Source organism: Meleagris gallopavo, chromosome Z (assembly GCF_905368555.1).
Source record: "Meleagris gallopavo chromosome Z, MGAL_WU_HG_1.1, whole genome shotgun sequence".
Taxonomy (NCBI): domain Eukaryota; kingdom Metazoa; phylum Chordata; class Aves; order Galliformes; family Phasianidae; genus Meleagris; species Meleagris gallopavo.
The window spans coordinates 4889223-4896387 of NC_139435.1; the positions used below are offsets into that span (position 1 = coordinate 4889223).

Below are 7165 nucleotides of genomic sequence, written 5' to 3' on the forward strand. Positions count from 1 at the left end.
CGTCGTCAACAAAGCAACACTGCCCAACGACTCACCTCTACTAAAGATCAGTGACTGAACTACGAACCACACTGGATCCATGGGAGTGACTATCTCCCTCTTGCTTCCTATAAATACTCCTTGCTCCTTCTTTTCAATATTTTCTATTGCCCTCCTTCCTTCCCCATTACCCTAATTCATAATAGTTTCCATCCTCCCCTTCCCCATCTCCCTATTTAAGATCTGTAATAAACTGGTTGGACCAACGTTTGAACAGTTTTTTCTTAATCTCTCACCAGGTATATAATATTGAAAGAACCTCCTCTCCCTCCTATAAATTGGAGTGAGACAATCACAGAATCACAGAATCACAGAATCACAGAATTGTAGGGGTTGGAAGGGACCTCTAGAGATCATCGAGACCAACCCCCCTGCCAAAGCAGGTTCCCTATACCAGGTCGCACAGGTAGGCGTCCAGGCAAGACTTGAATATCTCCAGAGAAGGAGACTCCACAACCTCCCTGGGCAGCCTGTTCCAGTGCTCCGTCACCCTCACCGTGAAGAAGTTCTTAGCACATTCATGCGAAACTTCCTATGCTGCAGCTAAATAAGAAAAAAAAATCCGGAGGTACTGCCATACCGGGACGATGCGCGGAGCGGAGGGAGCAAGCTCCGGGTCCAACTCCCGCGCCCAAAAATCCGTTTAATATAAAGTCCTCTCATCGAGGACGTATCAGATATTAAACTGATAAGAACAGATACTACACTTGATCTTAGCCAAAAGGCCGAGAACCGACAAGCCTCACCAGTGCTGTGTACAGGGGAATGATAACCTCACTGCTCCTGTTGGCCACACTATTTCTAATGTAGGCCAGGATGGTATTGGCTGGCACACTGTCAGCTCATGTTCAGCCAAGCATCAACCAGCACTCACTTTTTCCTCTTCAGAGTCATCCAGCCACTCATCTCCAAGCCTATAGCACTGCATGGGGTTATTGTGGACAGTATGCAGGATTCAGCACTTGGCCTTGTTGAACTTTATCTCCTTCACCTCAGACCAGTGATCCAGCATACCCAGATCCTTCTGGAGGGCCTCCTCACCCTCAGGCAGGTTGACACTACCTCCCATACTGATGTCATATGCAAACTTACTTAGCGTACACTCAATCCCCTCAACTAGGTCATCAGTAAAAATATTAAACAAGATGGGCTCCAGTACCGATACCTGGGAGACACCACTTGCAATGGATCACCAGATAGACTATCAACTTCTACACGTTGGGCACAGCCCTCTAGCCAGTTCCTTACCCAAAGAAGGGTATACCTGTCCAGGTGATGGGTAGCCAGTTTTGCCAAGAGAATACTGTGAGAGACCATGTCAATTGCTTTGCTGAAGTCTAGGTAGACTACATCAACAGCGTTTCCCTCATTTACCAGTCTGGTCACCCAGTCATAGAAGGAGACGAAGTTTGTCAAGCACGACCTGCCTTTCATGAACCTGTGCAGGTTGGGCCTGCTCCCCTGGATGCCACACATGTGCATGTATGATCTCACCCAAGATGATTTGGTCCATAACTTTCCCTGGTACGGAAGTCAGGCTGACAGACCTATAGTTCCCCGGATCCTCTTTATGGCCCTTCTTGTAGATGGGAGTCACTCCGGCAAGTCTCCAATCCTCTGGATCCTCTCCAGATAACCAGGACCACTGATAGATGGAGGAAAGCAGCTCAGCCATCACCTCCACCAGCTCCCTCAGCACCCTAGGGTACAGTTTGTCTGGCCTCATGGATTTGCGATAGTCCAGATGGAGGAGCTGTTCTCTATCTCTACCTGAATCACCAGAGATGTGTTCTGCATTCCATCTCAGACTTCCAGATCAAGGTGTAAAATGCCCTGAGGATAACTAATCTGCCTATTAAAGACAGATTTAAAGAAGGCGTTGATATCTTGTATGTGTCATATATTTCAGTCTCTTAAACAATTTCCCTTGCTTTTTCCCTGGATTATCAGTGTCTCTCTTGTACTGAGGATGTCCCAGTCTGGACACAGTAGTCGATATGAAGACGCACAAATGGAATATGCACTTCCCTCAACATTTGGTTATGCTCTTTATTAGACATTGTGTTTTTTTTTTTTTTTTTACCACAGTATTTTTTCTATTATTTATCATATTTGAAAAAGATTGCCATGTTATCCTTTGGCCATCTTAAAATACTCATGCCTTCTCCTATCTCTGTACTGAAGTGCATGAATGAGGGAAAGGTAATCCATATTAATCTAAAGTGAAACATACGAGCGCTACTGTATCCCTTCTCTTCTGGAATTCTCTACAGGTAAATTTCAGATACAAACTAGTATCTTAAGTAGAACTTCACTCAGAAACCATTTCCTTGATTGAGGACTTCAAGATTAAAATTCACTTTCAAATCTAGCTCATAATTTTTCAACATTATTTTCACAACTACATGAAGTAGAAAAGCATAATTTAATAAGTTTGCCACAACTATAAAATTTACTTACTTAGTTTTTTTTTTTTTTTTTTTTATCTGACAACACTGATATTCATGTGAATAGATTGTTGAATCACAGATATTTACAGATAGGCTATCTACAGATGATGTTATTCAATATAAAATAAAAACACATTTTAACAGCCAGCAGGTCATGCAAATTTGCATTTCTTCAACACCTTTGTTTTTCATGAAGTACCTAAAATATTTCCCTTCAGAACAGAAGCAATACTGGGGGATGGAATCCTGCAGTAGAATTTCATTTAAAATCTTTAAAGAAAAGACCTTAAAGAAAAGATGATCTGGAATATATTGTCTATGAAGATTGTGAAATCTTCAACTTTAGTAGAGTTAAGGCTATTAGATAAATGTAGACTGGTAGTAAAGTAGATAGCACAATTATTCAATCCAAATTACAGATTTGATCCATAAATAAAATAGCCACTTGATAATCTCTCCAGTTCTAATATCAATGAGTAAATGAAAATTTAGCATGTCATATCAATGAAAAATATTGTTAGGTATTATTTCAGGAAATGCAAAATCACGATGCTAACATTACCCATAGTATCAGTGATTCATACTTTGATCAAGTTGGAACTTAGCCTTGGAGACAACAAATAATAAAAGATATTCATATAAGCTAAGCTATTTTTATTCTCTTGAGACCATGGCAGCTTTCTTATAAACAGAGGTAGGAAGATTTTTTTTTTTTTTGCAAAGATGATTCATGAAGACTATCTCAAATTCTTACTACAAACTACCTTCTAGATTTCTAAAAGTGCTGCCCATAACAAGAACATCTGATGAAGGTATGTGATGTCTGGAAGATAGTTTAGTGATCATAAACTTTCAAATATGAACATCTCTGACTTCTGAAGGCTGTAGGGCTGAAATCTTTTTCACAGTTCTATTTTTAACTTTGGATATAACAGACATTCAGTTATACAGAAATAAGAAATTTATCAAATGAATGAATGAATCAATCAGTCAGTAAGAATTCAGTAGGGAGACAAATCTTTTCTGTTTAAAGTAAGTTTGAATGGCACAGAGATTCTTATTCTACCTCCATTAGTCTATCAACATTATGAAAGCTCAGTTAAACTTGTCTTCTGATAAGTATGGTTGAAAATCAAGGTGATTTAGAGTTAATAATAATAATTATTCAGAATTTTCTTTTTCTTCTAGTGCATTCCTGAGTTCACAACAGTGTCCTTCATCTGAAATAATTAATCACCAGTGTCATAGGAGAGAAAGAGAAGAAGCGAACAAAGAAAACCAATAAAAATTACAAATCCTCTTATGGATTCTTGTTTTCATTGTTTTCTTTGTTTCTTGTTTTCATGTTAATATATATAATTATGGAGGTTAAGGGACATTTCTAATGAGATATACAGAATGTATAGCAAAGCAGGAACAGTGTCTTCACTGTGCTAATGACATTTCTGTTGTACAAGCATCCAAGGCCTCTATATATGTCAGAGTGTTGGTAAAGAATTTTACTTTCAGGCTTTGGGGAATTTAAATTCATATGAATTTTAAAGAGTACAAATTATCAGTTTCCTGCTCTCACTCAAGAAGGAGTCCTTTCCAATTATCCTTTTCAGAGAAACAGACATTTTATTGTGGCAATTAGCTAGTTTACTTAACTGAGAAGCAAATATTCCTGTGATCACTCAGGCTAACAGTGAAAGCAAGCAAGAACTAATCTGTAGTCTAATGACTGCAGATGGCAATACCATTCTATATCTCATCTCTTCTGCATTGTAAATTCTCTTGCTAATACCCTTCTATGTCCATTTTAGACTTATGGAATTTTTTTTCATGTTACACCACATTTCCCACTGGGTTTAATAATTAAAAGTCTCCAGAGCACACAGGTTTATCTGAATTCTTGTTCTTCCTCCGAGTTTCATAATTATAACTTGCTACATTCATAATGATTTTGTTTGTTTGTTTATGCAAATCCTTATGCTTTATTCATTGCCATAGAGTGTTGCTTTTCTTTTTCAGGTTTGCAAGGACAAATTTGTATCTCACTCATATCCTAGGAGCTGACTGTTTGTCAGCTTGAAAGCAGCAATCTGGAACACATAAGCTACAGATGCAAAATGGAATAGATTTCTTGGCTTTCCAGCATGGGGTCAATTACAGTAGCAATTTTGTCATAGCTTTAGCCAAATTCCTAATTTTGGCATTGAATCAAATCAACTGCTGCTGTCCACTATCGGTGGCTTGATTTCAGCTCTAAAATATCCAGTGTAATTTGGGTGACAATGGGATGCAAGCTCAAAACAGCATGAAGAATATTACACCTGAATTCTATGACAGGTTAATGCACTGCCTGCTCTGATCTGCACAACAGGTCTCCACATAACTTCTATTGCGTGCCCTAGTGTGTTTGAAATGCTTTATTCCCACTTTCTAGGAGAAAGCCTAATTTTCAAAAGAGGGAGAAGAGTCTGTTAGAAGAAACATGTCATGAGTAAAATACAACTAGCCAGAAGTCATATAGCTCTAGGTCCAGAGAAGACCAAATCTGCAACTATTCTAAGGCAACTGTTGGAAGAACCTGAACTTCACAAACGTAATCTGTTCTCTTGACCTTCAGAGCAACTATGTATTTTGTGATATCCCAAAGGTCTAAGCCCAGGTTCTCTGCATTTTAAGGTAGTTTTAAACAGAAGAATTGAGACTGAAGATATCACCACATCTCCTGAGAAGAAAGATTTGACATATGACTGTATTCCTCTCCATTACCAATTAAATACTTAAAACAAATAGAAGTATTGACAAACTGAACAAAAGCCTAATGAAAATGTTGCTGAGTGGCAAGTATGTTGCAGTATCTTTAATATTTATCTTTTCACGTGAAGATTGTTCAGGGTTTCCAACTCTTACATAAGGCTGATCAAGAAAAAGTCATGACAGAAGTTGCAGCCCATTGGAAAAAACACTGCTGCATCCTGGCTTCTACTCATCTGAGTCTCAGGGCTTTTCACATGTGTATTTCTCTCTTTCCAAGTACTAAAACCAGAGCATGGTGTCAATTTGGGGAAAAATGTGCAATCAAATATTTATGTGTTAAGTTCTAGAGGGCTACTATGCTAAGTTGCTCCAAGGAAGAATGCAAACTTGATAGCTAATGTAGTGTTTTCACCCTCTATGCTCAGTCCATGAGACATCTAAGCCTCTTGAGGAACATGAATTTGCCTATTAAGCAGAAAACACAACTACACTTTCTATCTTTTTGTACAGAATTTCAGAGAGCCTTATGCTATCCTTGGCAGGGCTGCCCAAGAACTCAACAGCTGTGACCTCTCCTGGTCAGAATCTGCTCAGAGCTAGATAATGCCTCTCAAACAAGTACCTCTTTACAGCAGTCAGAAATGGATAATCAAGCAAGATAAAAAGCCTGGTCAGAGAAAAGTGACTTTCTTTCATCTCAGCTAAAGTTTTGGCTGCTCTTAAACCCGAAATTTCTGGGCCTTCACACTCCAGTTCCTCGAGTAAGGCATGATGTGGGCTTTTTATTTATTTCTCCCTCCTTCCAGTCTTTCTGTCTCTTTGACAGAAAATACAGCAGTTCCTTTTTTTGTTTGTTTGTTTGTTTGTTTGCTGTTTGTTTGTTTGACATACAGGTCCAGTGATTTAAACAGTTTCACAAGGCAATATATAAGTAAGGCAAGTAAGAAACAGAAGAACTATCAGATAAAGAAGCTTCTTTAAAATAAATAAATAAATAAAATAAAAATAGATACATGTACCCGGAAAGCCTACGCTAGAGCAATTAATGTAAAGATGCCATCCCAACCCCATTCCACCTTGCCTTTATGATGTCGAGGAATAGCATTATTTTCTTGTTGGAAGGGAGGATGGGCTATCTAAGTCATAATGGAAAAAAAAAAAAAAAAAAAAAAAAGTATAATCTCTGCTCTTTTTTTACATATCAGAAAGGAAAATTGTCATTATTAGTCAGTGTTCTCAGAAGGCAAGCACACCCCAGTGTATATGGAATCATAGGTATAGCCAAATAAACACTGTTGCGCAATCACATTTCCACGGCAAAATGTTACATTAAGCAAGCCTTGCTAAGTGGCAAACAAACATGACTGATTTGCATCTGCAGCTGAGGTGGTACATTCAAATGCTAGGGTAAGTGATTTACCTGATTTAAACAGTTTCAGGTCATTTATATCTCAGGCTACAGTGAGATAGAGATTTTCTGTGTTGCTTACTTTATCTCCTTTTGTTCCTAGAGACAAGTTCTGAAAATAGGGTGTATTGGATTCCAACTGGGGGCTTCACTTAACCTTTCCCAGCTTTTGCGTGACAGCAGCTTGTAAAACTGCTACTTCTATTTCTTTCAATTAAATCAGAGCTAATATAAAACAGCCATTCTGTTGTGTTTTAAGTCTCAGGTTAAATTAAAAAATAAAGATCCAGCAGACAAAAAAAAAAAAAAAAAAAAAAAAAAAGAAAAGATTTTAAAATTTACATAAGCAATATTTCAGAGATTAAAAAATAACAGAAGTTCACAATGAACCTTGGGCAAAGATTTGAGTGGTATCTTATTTGATCAGAACCTGTTTGTTTATCCCTAACTTTAACCATATGGGAACAGTTTTATGGAGCATGCTCATAAAAAGAAAATGACAGAGCACTGAGCTCAATCT

At 38.0% G+C, this 7165-nt stretch overlaps 1 non-coding gene across 1 annotated transcript; it reads right to left on the bottom strand.

Moving 5' to 3' along the window:
- Positions 1–585: 585 nt before the first annotated feature.
- Positions 586–776, bottom strand: LOC116217794 (U2 spliceosomal RNA). Its single transcript, XR_004162505.2, has one exon. It is a non-coding gene; the product is annotated as a U2 spliceosomal RNA (small nuclear RNA).
- Positions 777–7165: the final 6389 nt, after the last annotated feature.